Source organism: Lygodium microphyllum, chromosome 2 (genome assembly GCF_053477565.2).
Source record: "Lygodium microphyllum isolate KBCC chromosome 2, Lygodium_microphyllum_v1.1.10, whole genome shotgun sequence".
Lineage (NCBI taxonomy): Eukaryota > Viridiplantae > Streptophyta > Polypodiopsida > Schizaeales > Lygodiaceae > Lygodium > Lygodium microphyllum.
The window spans coordinates 181,091,408-181,105,889 of NC_141136.1; positions in this window are offsets into that span (position 1 = coordinate 181,091,408).

The window sequence follows — 14,482 nt, forward strand, 5'->3', positions numbered from 1 at the left end:
GCAGTCAACAAAAGGGAATACATCATCGTTGTCAACCATAGTGATTGAGTACACAAGATGCAAGTCATCTATATAAAGGAAGATTTACACAAAACAAACATGTGCTATATGGCAAAGCATAAAGTAGACTATAAAGGGCACAAAAGCGTAAAACGGCCTATGCAATACTAGCAATAGTACAAAGGGAGCCCAAAATGAATCCAAACAAAAAATTTGACAATACCTATCCCTATGGGCTATCGCACATCATTTTCCTGTCAAAATTCATTCTGATTGGAGAAGACGAAGCAAAGGGTATTAATATATTTATTCAAGAAGTTAAACCCCACCCTCATATTAAATATTGGATTTAGGGTTGCAAGAATGTACACACACAACTTGGAGAATAAGCAATTTGAGCTACCCCATCCTATCTCAATGAAGCTTAGATCCTCATATAGATTTTAGGCTCTCTTTAACTTGCTCTCTCCAAGCATGTACTACTTTGCAACCTTGGCACTTCATTCCAAGAATGTCAATCATTCCCTAAAAGTATATCACACATTGAACCCATAGGTTGTTTTGTCAAGAATCCCCCTCTTACATATTGCATCACCCTTCTCAATTAAGCAAAAATAGGGATCCCATCTTGTGTTGTTGATTCATTTACCTTCCAAGGATAATGGGACTGGTAAGAAAACACCTAAAAGGAACCTCCTTAGCATCACTTGCCTCAAAAGTATAAACCTTATACCTTTTACTAGGAATCTAAACACAATGATTCGATTTAGCAAAAATAGGGATCCCCTCTTGTGTTGATGATTCATTTACCTTCTAAGGATAATGGGAGTAGTAAGAAAACACCTAAAAGAAACCTACTTGGCACCGCTTGCCTCCAAAGTATAAACATTATACCTTTTGCTAGGAATCTAGACACTTTGATGACAATTGTTGTTCAAAGGCTAAGATACTTTACCCATATCAAAACCTTAGTCTTCTCCCAAACTATCAACTCAATTTAGCACTTTCTGTGGCCCCCAAGAAGTGTTTTTTTTTTGGGTGCTCAATATTTGGACTTTCCCCTAGACCAACACCTTATGAATTTTCATTTGGGTTATGTTGGGCTAGTTTTTCCCTAGGCCGGTCTAGCTAGATCTTTAAGCCAATATACTTTGATGCCTCTTCAAGGCTATGATAGTTTAAACTAAGCCAAGCATTCTATAGGCTAAGCCATTCTTTAGCCCTCTTCATTCTTCTTTCGATGCATTTCTTTACTTCATTCTTCTTTTGGTGCATATTTTTACTTCTTTCATTGCACTTTTAGATTCATTTATATTTTAGCTTATCATCAAATGCATCTCAACATGAAAAAATTGATGTTTGGGTTTAGTTTCTCCCAAGGTATTTATATATGGGGTTTTAGTTAGGAACAATAGAGTTGGAATCTACCAATCTTGGGTTGGAGGTATGGATTTTTTTACCTTGCCTTGGTGATCAAGTCTTCACATTTTTTGCTGACATGGAGACAAAGGTAGTACGCACACACACACTCACTCACTCACACACACACACACACACACACACTCTCTCTCTCTCTCTCTCTCTCTCTCTCTCTCTCTCTCTCTCTCTCCACAAAAAATCAACATAGTTGCACAGTATTAGCATAGTAAGTCAACAATTAGTAGTCTACCTCAACACAGACCCCTTGCCTAGCACAATCCAATTTAGCAACTTCACTCCATGCACAACCTATTCACCACAACCTCCAAAGACTAAAAACTCAAACTTATGTCACAAAGAATCCTCTCGTTCAAGTCTATCCCCAATGAATCAGCCCTTCTATGCCACTTTGATACCATGTCAAAGTGCACCGAATGGAAAAGTGTATAGACAAGACTGAAAGAAAATGAACACGAGAGAAAGGGAGAGAGGTAAGAGACATAAGAACACAAAACATTTGCACTCAATGAATGCTAAAATGAAGGGGCATATATACGAGGGTTGTAGACCTGTCTCTCTCCCACCAGCACTTGGGAAAACAAGTGCAGAGAGCAAGCTGCCAATTGGGCCTAAATAGGAGGAAATAATGCAATAAATTAATATAGTCGACCAACAAAAAGATGAATTCGAATCGATGGTGAAAAATTGATGGATCTATTGAGACTAGGCCCGGAGGTCACTTGTAAGCACACTAGAGTTTGTATGGCCACGGTTTCCTTTATTGGTGCACAAATCAGATACTATATGCGCGCGTAGTGAGTGCCGGAAGGTCCCCAAGAACAAAAGAACTCTATTTTTGCACAAAAAACAAGGAAGAAAGCTTGTACGACATGAAGCAAGAGACTAATTGGGTACAATTTCCCCCCATGCCTTGTGTGAGCACTCCACAAAGCATGTATTTGATATATTATTCATCTCCAAGCTCAAAAAATAGCCCAATTTACAATTAGCAAGCTTTAGCTTTTGTGTTTGCTTTTGTCCCACTTAAAGAATTAAAGCTATTGGACGCCCAAGGAGTCGAGCGATGTCGAAGGAATTTCGAAAACAAAGTCGCAACCACAGAGGTTCTTGAGAAATTCCAAGATAGAAGATCAATCAAGCGAATAAGCAAGATGAAAAAAAAAATGATGTCAGCTTACAGTGGCGACCTCCACAATGTTCATATTTACATTCCAACAACTCTTCAGAAGACTGATGAGACAAACAGCTTTATAGCTTAACAACTCCCTCTTTTACATTAGAAGAGCCGAACTCTGTTGTGACAACATGATCTTTTGATTCAGACAGGTAATTATTGTCTAAGTTCAAATCCACAGCCATATCCTTAACAAAAGACTCCTCAAAAGACCGCTCTCTAGAAGATCCTTCTTTTTCCACATCAAGAATGCCCTGGCCTGGTTCCACATGGAAATTTTCGTAGTCACAGACAAGCATTCACTAAATTACCCATTAGAGGAACAGATGAAACTTTGGTACAAACATCCAAGAAATCTCTGTCTGAAGGAACTTTGGCACTATTATCTCGATAATCTTTGAGAAGATCAAAGACGCTTTGTATTGCCTGGGCACGAGATGAAAGCTCTATCTCTTTGCTTACTACAAGCTAGATTGTCAAACTCTATAGAGCTTTCACTGTACTTGGCACATTGCCCTGTGTAGGTTTTTTGGGTCCTTGATCTCCTCCCATATTGATCAGATGGCCTAACTTCAGTGATTACAATGACTTAAGCACCTTTCATCAGTGCTGAATTCAGAGCTTTGAAGGGAGAAGATGTGATGGGGAAAGATATAGAGCATCCCTCCTTATATGTATGTTGTTTTTCGGTGTTTGGGGAAAGCTTCACGGATTGTATCAGGAAGCATTCTGTACCTAGATCGTAGCATACCTAGCGTGCAGATTTGTCACTGATAATGTCTCCGTCTTGGAAACTTTTGATCATCTCGTTCCACAATCTGGAAAACTTCTCATATGTTCTTCTACTAGTCATCTTGGACTCTACAGTTTCCTCAAAGCCTAGTGTTTCAGTTACATGTAGCCGTCCAACAAAAAGCATTGGGAACCCTTTCTTTGCAATTCCTTTACGACGCGATGTTTTTCTTTTTATTCTCTTCCTGGATGATTGTCCGTTGCCTTGCAGATCCAGGCTCATAGCTGGAGAGTTGTTTTTTTCCCGTGACAAGTAAAGCATTACAGCCTGTAATTACCGAAGCTTTTTCCCCTCAGAAATCTCTTTTGCCCAGAAAAACGGTTTCTTTTTCTACTATTCTCAGACCACACGCAGCTTTTTCCTACCGAAAAGCGGCCTCCTCTTTGGAATGATCAACATCAAATTTTTGTTCACAACTCTCTGTTTAGCAAGTCGGCCTTGCTGAATTACAAGTGCATCTAATGCAAGTTTCTTGTAAGCACATTCAATCCCTTTTTCTTCAATAGTTAGCACAGTACAAAACTGAAATACTTGAACCTCTTTCTTCTGTCCAATACGGTGAGCTCGGTCCTAAGCTTGTAAATCGACCTGTGGATTCCAATCACTATCATAAAGAATGACAACATCAGCCGTTGCCAGATTAATTTTCAACCCTCCAACCCTTTGGTTTCACATCTGGATCTAGCTCAACAGTCGCATATGTTTGTGCCATTTGTCAAACTTGAACTCTGAAATGAAAACTGCTGTCGTTGTTGCATATACATAACTCCAACTTGAGACAATTTTCCAGATTCATCCATTTCGCTTTTAAGTGCTGCTCCTTCTTTGTAATTCCTCTCTAAGAGTTCCTTACAATGCCTCTCCAACTCATCAAGACTATTAAAGTTCGCATAAAATCCATTCTTCCGCAGCTTTCTAATCAGCCCAACATGTGAAAGTGATCTCGAGACAAGATTCTAGCCCTTGTGCATACAAGCCACATCTGCCATACATGTTTATCAGCGTGTTTCCTATTAAAAGATCTGTTTCTAATCCTGATTTCCTGATCTCGGCATGGATCTCTCGACTTGCTTTTATGGCTCCTCTACTGCCACATGCTCTCAAGCAGATAATAAATGTGACAGCATCTGCAGAAATACCATCCAGTTGTAGACATTGGAAACATTCCAGTACTTCCTCATTGAGACCATGTTCAGCGTATCCTGCAATCAATGCAGACCACACAACTGCATCTCGAACGGGTAGTGCATAAAAAATTTGGCATGCCTCTGCCAGTGATCCACAATTGATGTACATGTCTACCAGTGTGCTGCCCATGTACACATCTGTTCCAAATCCCCTAGTAATTACTTCTCTATGTATTTGATAACCTGTTTTTGGAGCTCCTGTGATACTAGATGCCTTCAAGATGGAAACAAATGTGATGGGATCAGGGCTACAACCTTCAAGTTGCATTTGTTGAGAACATTTCAGTGCCTCATCACCAAGGCCATGTTCCACATATGCTGCAAAATGGCCTTCACTTGATTTATACTTTCAGCATATATTTGCATTATTAACAAATTGATTGCAAATGCATTTCACTGATCTACTAGCAAATCTGACCAGATCTATGCCCAAGGCTTTATAAATCCAGGTAATCACTGTCTTTGTCCGCTCCTCCTGATGCAAATCTTTTACCATCCCTTGAATAGGCCACACAATACACGATATCTTTATGCCCCTTAAGACTATGAACAACAACCCCTTGCAAAGTTTGAATGTACAAGCTCAGTCTTTCTTCTTCCTCTTCACCTCCATTGCAAGATCCAAGGTAGATGGTAATCGATCTTCTAGTGCTTTTGAAACTGAGCCAAACTTCCCAAACATCTCCACCACTATGCTTCCCACAAATATATTCACTTCCAAACCCCTCTCCACTATACTGGCACGTAGAACAAAAATGCAAACACAACAATTAAGTATGTACAAAGTAACAAATGTCACACACACAACTTTTTAGTGGATTCCACACCTCGGATACGCAGCAGTACGACAGCGGTACCATAATAAAATGTCCAATACAAATATTTAAATCGTGCATCCATACGCATACAAAAACAATAAATAAATATCAAGCGCTTCAATAATTAAGCGCGTCAAAATAAATATTGGTGCCATGCCTAAGATACGCGGCCATCACAAATGATAATAATTTGAATACACGCTATCCTCTAGTGCTTCCCAACGCCACCGCTGCCTGCTCTACACATCAACTGAAGCATTCACAATTGTTAGAAAATAATAAAATTAAATCAATAAAAGTGAATACCTAGCAGTCTTCAGCTACAAAATAAATAATTGGTTAGAACTCAATCCTAACCTTAATTTATTACGAGTGCGCACTCTAAACTCATAAACGTCTATTAATTTAAATATGTATTTTGCGGAATCACCCGCTATGGAATCACCCACTTGCACATTAAATTAATAAGATGCCTGAAAAGGGCAAGCATCCCCATCAACTTTTCGCACAAGGAATCGACCTTGTGTATGAGCCCCGACGATAAATAAAAATTTACGGAATTCACCGCAAAACCTCACGGAATCCACCGTGGAATATGCCTCCTGGCATCATACCCCTGGGATGGGATAGCAATTTTCCTCAATTGCTATTAGCTCAATGTGGAGCCAGCAGTGTGGGGTAAGCACTTGGGTCTCGAGCGTGCATCCATTGGGCCTCTTCAACAGGGTGACTTTTAAACTTAACCAAATATCTAGAATATCTACGCCAGTTCTAGTGGTCATAAAGTCAGTATTTAGAATAGTTTCAGGCTCAAGGATTTCAGTTTCTTCTTCTAGCAAAGGAGGGTTTTCATATACAGGGTGTACATGTAATTGTCCTCTAAAAGGTCATAATATCGTAATAAACTGATATGAAAAGTGTTGTGGATTTTCCAGTGTTGTGGTAATTCTAGTTTAAATACATTGTCATTGATTTTGTGAATGATCTTGAAAGGTCCATAAAATCTAGCGGCTAATTTTACAACAGGGTGTTTGTCAACACTTTGTAATCTTCACTTTTCAATTCGGAACCAAACATAATCATCAACTTTGAAACTCATAGCTTTTCGTTTCTTGTTGGCTTGTTTTGTGTATGATTGTTGCGCTTTGCGGGCAATCATATCTTTAACTTCATCAAAAATAGTAGCATGCATGTTAGCAATATCATGAGCACCTTGAACTTTGTTTAACAATGATGTAACAGGTGTAAGCAATCTATATCCATAAATAATTTCAAATGGTGCTTTCTGTGTAGCTGTATGTGGTGTGTTATTGTATGCAAACTGAAGTAAATGTAAATGTGTATTCCATGTTTGTGGTTTTGAAATTGTGTATGCACGCAAAAGATCTAAAATGGTACTATTAGTAGCTTCTGTTTGGCCATTTGTTTCAGGATGAAATGTAGATGAAAAATCAATCTTTGTTCCTAAGTTAGCAAACAAAGTAATCCAAAAATTATTGCAGAATCTAGAATCACAATCAGAAATAATAACTTTTGGCAAACCATGACTAGTGAAAACAGTTTTCAAGAACAATTGAGCAACTTGAGATGCAGTTAATGTTTTCTTGCATGAAATGAAATATTCTTATTTGCTAAACCTATGAACAATAGTCCAAATCATATCATGATTAGCTTTAGTATTAGGCGAACCAGTGATAAAATCCATTGAAATCTATTCCCATGGTCGTTTTGGAATTGGTAAAGGCATTAATAAACCATATTGTTTACCATGGTGTCTTTTAACTCTTTGACAAATTAAGCATTCAGTTACAAAGTTAGATACATCAATTTCCATGTGTGGCCAATAAAAATCTTCAATCAGTATAAGCAAAGTAGAAATAATTCCTCTATGGCCTTGGTATGGGGGACAATGAATTTCATGCAAAACAAATGATTGAAATGGAACAGTCACACATAATCTTTTTTCATAAAACATAAATCCATCAGTGTAAGACAATGAATCAATGGGAATCCAATTATTTGCAACTAGTTTATTCCAATCAGTTTGAAAAGTAGGGTCTTGGTCATAAGTGTCTTTCATAGGGAGAAGAGAGTCAAAAGATATCACATAAATATTATGAATAGCCAGTCTTCTACTTAAAGCATCGGCAATAACATTCTCTTTTCTGGGTTGATATTGTATGAGTGGATGAAAAATTTGAATAAAAGCAACCCATTTAATGTGTCAGTCAGATATTTGTGGTTGACTAAGAAGATGTCTAATGCTTTGTTGGTCAGTTTTGATCATGAATTCAGATTCCATTAAATAATATTTCCATTGACGTAAAGCTTGTACTACACCTAGCAATTCCTTATCATAGGTAGAATACTTAAGTTTAGAGGGTTTAAGTTTGCAGCTAGAGTAGGCTATGGGATGAGAATCTTGCATAAGGACTGCTCATATTCCAGATTCACTAGCATCAATGACTACTAATAAAAATGGTCTATTGAAGTCATGTAATTGCAATATAGGAGCATGAGTTAAAGCATATTTCAGTAAATCAAAGGACTTTTGTTGATTGTCGGACCAATGATACACAATGCATTTCTTTAATATTTTTGTCAAAGGTAATACAAGCAATGAAAATTTTCTCTCAAATTTTCTATAAAAGCTAGCAAGACCTAAGAAAGAACGTAATTCATGCACATTTTTGGGTATCGGCCAATTCAAAATTGCTTTTATCTTTTTAGGGTCAACTTTAATATCTTCAAATGAAACAATATGTCCTAGATATTTAATTTGTGTTTGGAAAAAATCACTCTTTTTTTGATTGGCATATAATTGATTCTCTTTTAATAATTTAAAAACCAAAGATAAATGTTCATAATGCTCGTTCTCATTCTTACTGAAAACCAATATGTCATCAAAGAAAACAATGACACAATGCTGATGCTTCAAAAATATGCGATTCATCATACGACTGAATGTGGCTGGTGCATTAGTTAAACCAAAAGGCATAACTAGGAATTCATAGTGTCCAAATTGTGTTCTAAATGCAGTTTTGAATATATCAGATGTGTTTAATCTTACTTGATAGTATCCAGATTTAAGATCTATCTTGCTGAATATGGCAGATCCTTGTAGCTTGTCCATAAGATCATCTACCCTAGGAATCGGATATCTATTCTTAACACTGATTTTATTTAGGGCACGATAATCAATGCACATGCGATAGGTATTGTTTTTCTTCTTCACTAATAAGATAGGTGCACCAAATGGAGAACTACTAGGTCTAATAAGTCCTCGGGTTAACAGTTCTTCAATTTGGGCTTGAATTTCTTTCTGTTCAATTTGGTTATGTCTATATGGTGCTTTACATGGTGGTTGTAATCCAGGAATTAGGTCTATCTTGTGATCTTCGGGACGTATAGGTGGTAATCCAGGTGGTAAGTCACCAGCAAAACAATCTTGAAATTGTGAAAGAAATTGAGGATGCATCTGATTTTCTTTAGCTTCGATTTTATTCACCCATATTAAATAGGATTTGCTACTTTTCCGTAATGCACGTTTAGCCTGAGTATGACTAAGCAATGGAAAATTATCGAAAGTGTGCATACCATGCAATGTGATTTGTTTCCCATTAGAATTAATTTTCATTGAATGCGTGGAATAATCTATATCAGGATTGTACTGATGTCGCCAAGGCATTCCTAAGATAATGTCACTAGACTGCAAAGGCACAACTAAGAAATTTCTACATTCAATATAATCACCAATTTTAATTTCTAAGTCATGCACCTCTTGTGTTCCATTGTATTTAGTGCCTAAGAATGCAGCCTTGATGCGATAATGTGTAGAAACAGTATGTAAATTCAATTCTTTGACCAATTTTGTAGAAATAAAATCGTGTGTGCTCCCATCATCCTGTAAAACAATCTTTTCTTTACCATGCACAAGACATTTCATCGTTAATAAAGAATGGGGATTTGGCATACCTGATAAAGTATCTGAAGTAGTTACAATGTCGTCATCGTCTTCTGTGATATTTGGCGTCTCTTCATGTTCTTCATCTTCTGTCACTCCCAAATAATTGATATGAACAGCTAGCTTTTTGGATTGACAATTGGCCACTAAATGTCTAGATTGATGACATTTGTAACAGACTATGGGTTTGGCTTTAGATACATTATTGGTAATAGCAAGAAGTTTAGGAATGTTGGAATTTGCCTGGAGAGATAGCTTAGGGTTTGGATTTGTGTTTGATGGTAAAGCAGGTGGTCATGTCCAAGATTTATGGAATGAAGATGGAAGGAAACGACTTTGATTGAATCTTTGGAAATTTGAATTGAATTGTTTTGAACCAAAGTTACCATTAGTTTGAAATTGTTGTGGTTGCTTCTCTCGTCCTCGAATTTTTGTCTTCAGTGTCATGGGGCAAGGAAATTGCTTCTTCGAGAGTCGTTGGCTTGAACATGTTGACCTCCGCATAAAAATGTCCAAGTAAGCCAGAAATAAGCTTGCATTTATGGGTTGCCTCAGGTACATCTTCAAGCGTTTGTAGTTGCAATAAAGCGTTCCAAAAATGCTCAGTATATTTTGAAATAGGCTCATGATCCCTTTGTTGTAGAAGATCCCATTGTTTGATTGCTTTTTCATGGAATTGGGGTGGAAGGAAATTCTGTAAAAATTTCTTTTGGAAAGTCTCCCAAGTAGTAGGACAATCAATGCTCTTGCGGACAACAGTCCACCATAGGGATGCTCGGTCAACTAGATGATTAGTGACACACTTAATTTTTTCTTTCTCAGCATACTGTTCTTCATGGAAATAATCATCAAATTGACTGATAAAAGCAAGTACAGTCTTTCCATCGTGTAACCCATTGAAAGTACGAAATTTGAAATTTCTTTTACTTATCTTTGTTTCTTTCCGAATAGATTGCGCTTCAACTGTTGCATCAATCATACATCGTATAAGATCTTCAGATTGCGATCCATCTTGGTCGGCGGTAGATCGTTTGCATATTGGCCAATTGAGCTTGCAAGGTTTGACGTGCTCTTCGTTCTTCTTGAAGCTGCATCATAATCAAATCCAGTTTTTGCTCCATCGTTGGTTCGGGTAGGTCACCTTCAGCCATAAAATCTTCCATGGTTTGATCGGACATCTTGCAAAATTCCAAAAGATCTCACACACTCGAAATCTTGTTAGCGGGACAAGTGTAGCTCAAAGTTGGGTTTACAAGGCTTATTTCTTTTTTTTAAAAATGGCTTTCTGTAGTATTTCTCCTTTGCGGATGCAGAATTTGATATCACAGTCGTCTTCCACGAAAATAATCTTGCGTGTATACTGTGTGTTGCAAATTGTTCACTAGAATCTGGTTCTGTTTGTCCACAGGTGTGAACAGGGGCTTCCAAAGAGTTGAAGATAGGTTCATGTTTAGCCGGGTAGGAACTGCCGCTATGGAAAAGAGTTCGAATTGAAACTTGAGGCTTTAGAAAGCTTTGAATTTTAAAGCTTTAGAATTATAAAGCTTATAGAAAATTTGTAATTTCGTGAGGACAAAAGGACATCGTTGGCAGTTTCGGCGACGTGCAATACATACTACCACCGTCAACGGAAAAATTGGGGGCTTTAAGCTTTATAAAAGCTTTTTCTAAAGCTTAATAAGCTTCTAATCCAAGCTTAATGAAGAATTGCTTATCTAAGAGCAGAGGAAAAAATATCTTGTTGAAGAAGCTTTCCGGGTGGTCCTCTACCTACTACAGAAGCTGGTCCTTCGCGATCTGAGTGTGTAGCAGGGGATTCTTGACTGCCAGGAACACGTTGGTATTGACGGATTGCCACGAGACTGACTGTAGAGCTTGATCGTTCTAGGAGCTCCGCCTTCGCGTGAGATGGTAAGCGATTGGAAGCTCTCGATCTCAGCTTCGCTCTAATAGCATTGGTGCACAGATCGGATGCTGTATGCATGAGTAGTGAGCGTCGAAAGGTCCCCAAGAATAAAAGAACTCTACTTTTGCACAAAAAACAAGGACAGAAGCTTGCAGGACATGAATCAAGAGACTAATTGGGTACAATTTTCCCCCATGCCTTGTGTGAGAGCTCCACAAAGTATGTATTTGATATATTATTCATCTACAAGCTTAAAAAATAGCCCAATTTACAATTAGCATGCTTTAGCTTTTGTATTTGCTTTTGTCCCACTTAAAAAATTAAAGCTATTGGGCGCCCAAGGAGTTGGGCAATACCCAAATATAATGTCCAATACAAAGCCCATGCACATACAAAAATAATAAATAAATGTCAAGCGCTTCAATAAATAAGCGTGTCAAAATAAATATTGGTGTCATGCCTAAGATGTGCACCCATCAAAAATGATAATAATTTGAATACACACTATCCTCTAGTGCTTCCCAACGCCACCATTGCCTGCTCTACACATCAACTGAAGCATTCACAATTGTTAGAAAATAATAAAATTAAATCGACAAAAGTGAATACCTAGCAGTCTTCAGCTACAAAATAAATAAATTGGTTAGAACTCAATCCTAACATTAATTTATTACGAGTGCGCACTCTAAACTCATAAACGTCTATTAATTTAAATATGTATTTTGCGGAATCACCCGCTATGGAATCACCCACTTGCACATTAAATTAACAAGACGCCCGAAAAGGACAGGAGTCCCCATCAACTTTTCGCACAAGGAATCCACCTTGTGTATGAGCCCTGGCAATAAATAAAATTTTACGGAATCCACCGTGGAATATGCCTCCTGGCATCATTTATACTCGCCCGTGCTATCACGAGTTCTTCAACCTATTCTTCTGTCTCTAATTCCGACCCAGAGGTTGCCTGCTCATCTTCATATTCTTCAATGAGTAACCTCTTAGTACCAAAGGGGATCGCCAAAGCATTCCATATTATTTGCTTTGCTTATACTAATTGAGATTTGAGCATTAATAATGCCCCAGTTGCTTCTAGCACCAATACTTGTACGATTAAATGTAGGTTGCCGCCCATGCTTGATTGCAAACTACCATCAAATTTATCCTCATCATTAGGAAATAATGATAATGAATATTTCCAATATAATAATATCCTCATCATCAGAAGATGTTGATGTGCATTTGCAATAGATAATGTTGCAAGAGTTGGAGTAATGTAGCATCCTCAGCTCCACATGAACATGTTAAAATGAATGTCCAATTCAAAACAGTTGTGATGGTGAGACAGATGCATATATTGGTACTCTCATAAAACATGAATGGGAAGGTAACTTGTGTTAATCTTTGAATGATCATTAGTTTTGAAATATCTTGACAGACCGTCTGGTGGGCAAGCTAGTTGTCGGCGGCCTCACACCAAGAGGGCAAACCTGGAAGGTCCTATTGCAGGAGGGTCTTCAGGACTGTAGACTGAGGCTTGGCGGTAAGTGGAGGCCGTCCTTGAGATGGATCTTCACGTCAGCCTAGATCACCCCCCCCAGATTACCCTTCCTATGCAGCTTGCTCTGTGTGTGGCAGGGCCTCCGTAAGGCCCTAATCCATAGCCCCCCAGGGTGCCATGAGGAGATAGATCGTCAGTCGGTGATTTGGAACCCCCACGTGAGGGACTGGGAAGGGGCATAGATTGGCGAGCGCCCCCACATCCAGTGGGCTGGCTGGGAGGCTGGCCCGACTCGTACCATTAGGACATGGCGAGAGGTGTACAGGATGGCGGACAAGGAGGTGCTGAAGTAAAGTATTAGCGAGCGAGGAGTGGAGTATGGGCCTCAAATATGATGCATATTTATCCATTATCTTGGTTACTTGTTTATAATTTGTGGCATGGATTAGATTAATTAATAGGACAAGGCATCTTTGCAAGACCTTGCAAGGTTGGCCCTAGCAAGGAAGTAAAGGAGATAAATTTCAAGAAGGGCCATAAATGAAGACAGCCGTATGTCTGAGAGAGAGAGAAAAGAAAAGCTTCACACACTTTCCATAGAGCTTGCCTCTGTAAAATATTACACGGCGCAGCAAACAGAATCTGAGAAAGAGATAGAGAATACACAACAGAAAAGAGGAGAATCGGGAAATTTTTTTAAACTCCAAACAACTGATACAAAGATGGCTCTATCCACCCGTGCGCTTCCACTATGTGAAGCTTAGATGGCGATCTAGACAGAAGATAGGTGAAGAGCTTAAGGCTAGCTGGAACAACAACTCTGACTGGGTGAAAGATGAGTGAGAGATGGCTGCGAAGGGGTTTAGCTTTTATAGCCCGCGAAGGTCGTTAGGTCAGCCTGCTGACCTAACGACCTGCCGACCTACCATACGAGCCTCCACTAGTATGGTAGGTCGGCTCGTATGGTAGGTCGGCCTGTCGACCTACCATACGAGCCTCCACTAGTCGGCCAGGGAATATTCCCTTTACCATCGGGCCGCTTCTGCGGCCCCCGGACCCCACAATAGGGGCCCCTTTTAACTCCCTTACACCGCAACTCCATGCAATGCGCCTCGAGTTGCTACCAGCTTAACCACTCTATCTAACCCAAAGATTAGACCCACAATGGTCACCTTTTTGCCATCCGGTCACATAGACCTCATCTGATATACAAGTCAGGACTCAAACCAATGTCCGGGCTCACATTCAGCTTCTCCTCATAACGGGGGCCTTACAACTTTGAGCACCATGGATCATTGGTAGCACCTAATGAGGGTGGGGCATTGATCGTATCTAACAGCCTCTTAAATAAGCATATGAGTATAAGTACATGGGATACATTGTATTGAGTCCTCTTTGACTTGCCACATTACATTCTTATCCATCCATATCAACATCCTTATCTACCCACTCTATAGAGCCTACCTCATATTATATTTACATACAAGAAAGATACCGCATATATGAACACACATATAAATATTTTAACATCCCCCTTGGTGCCTTCTTGGCTACTTCAAGGTGGTCAGTTGATTTTATTTTCCTTGATTTATCTGAATTTTCAAATTTGTCATTGGTCTTTGATTGACTTTGATTGTCCCCCCTCACTAGGTGCCACTTTACTACTGTTAGCAGGTGGTTAGGCTTTGTCTTCTTTATATTC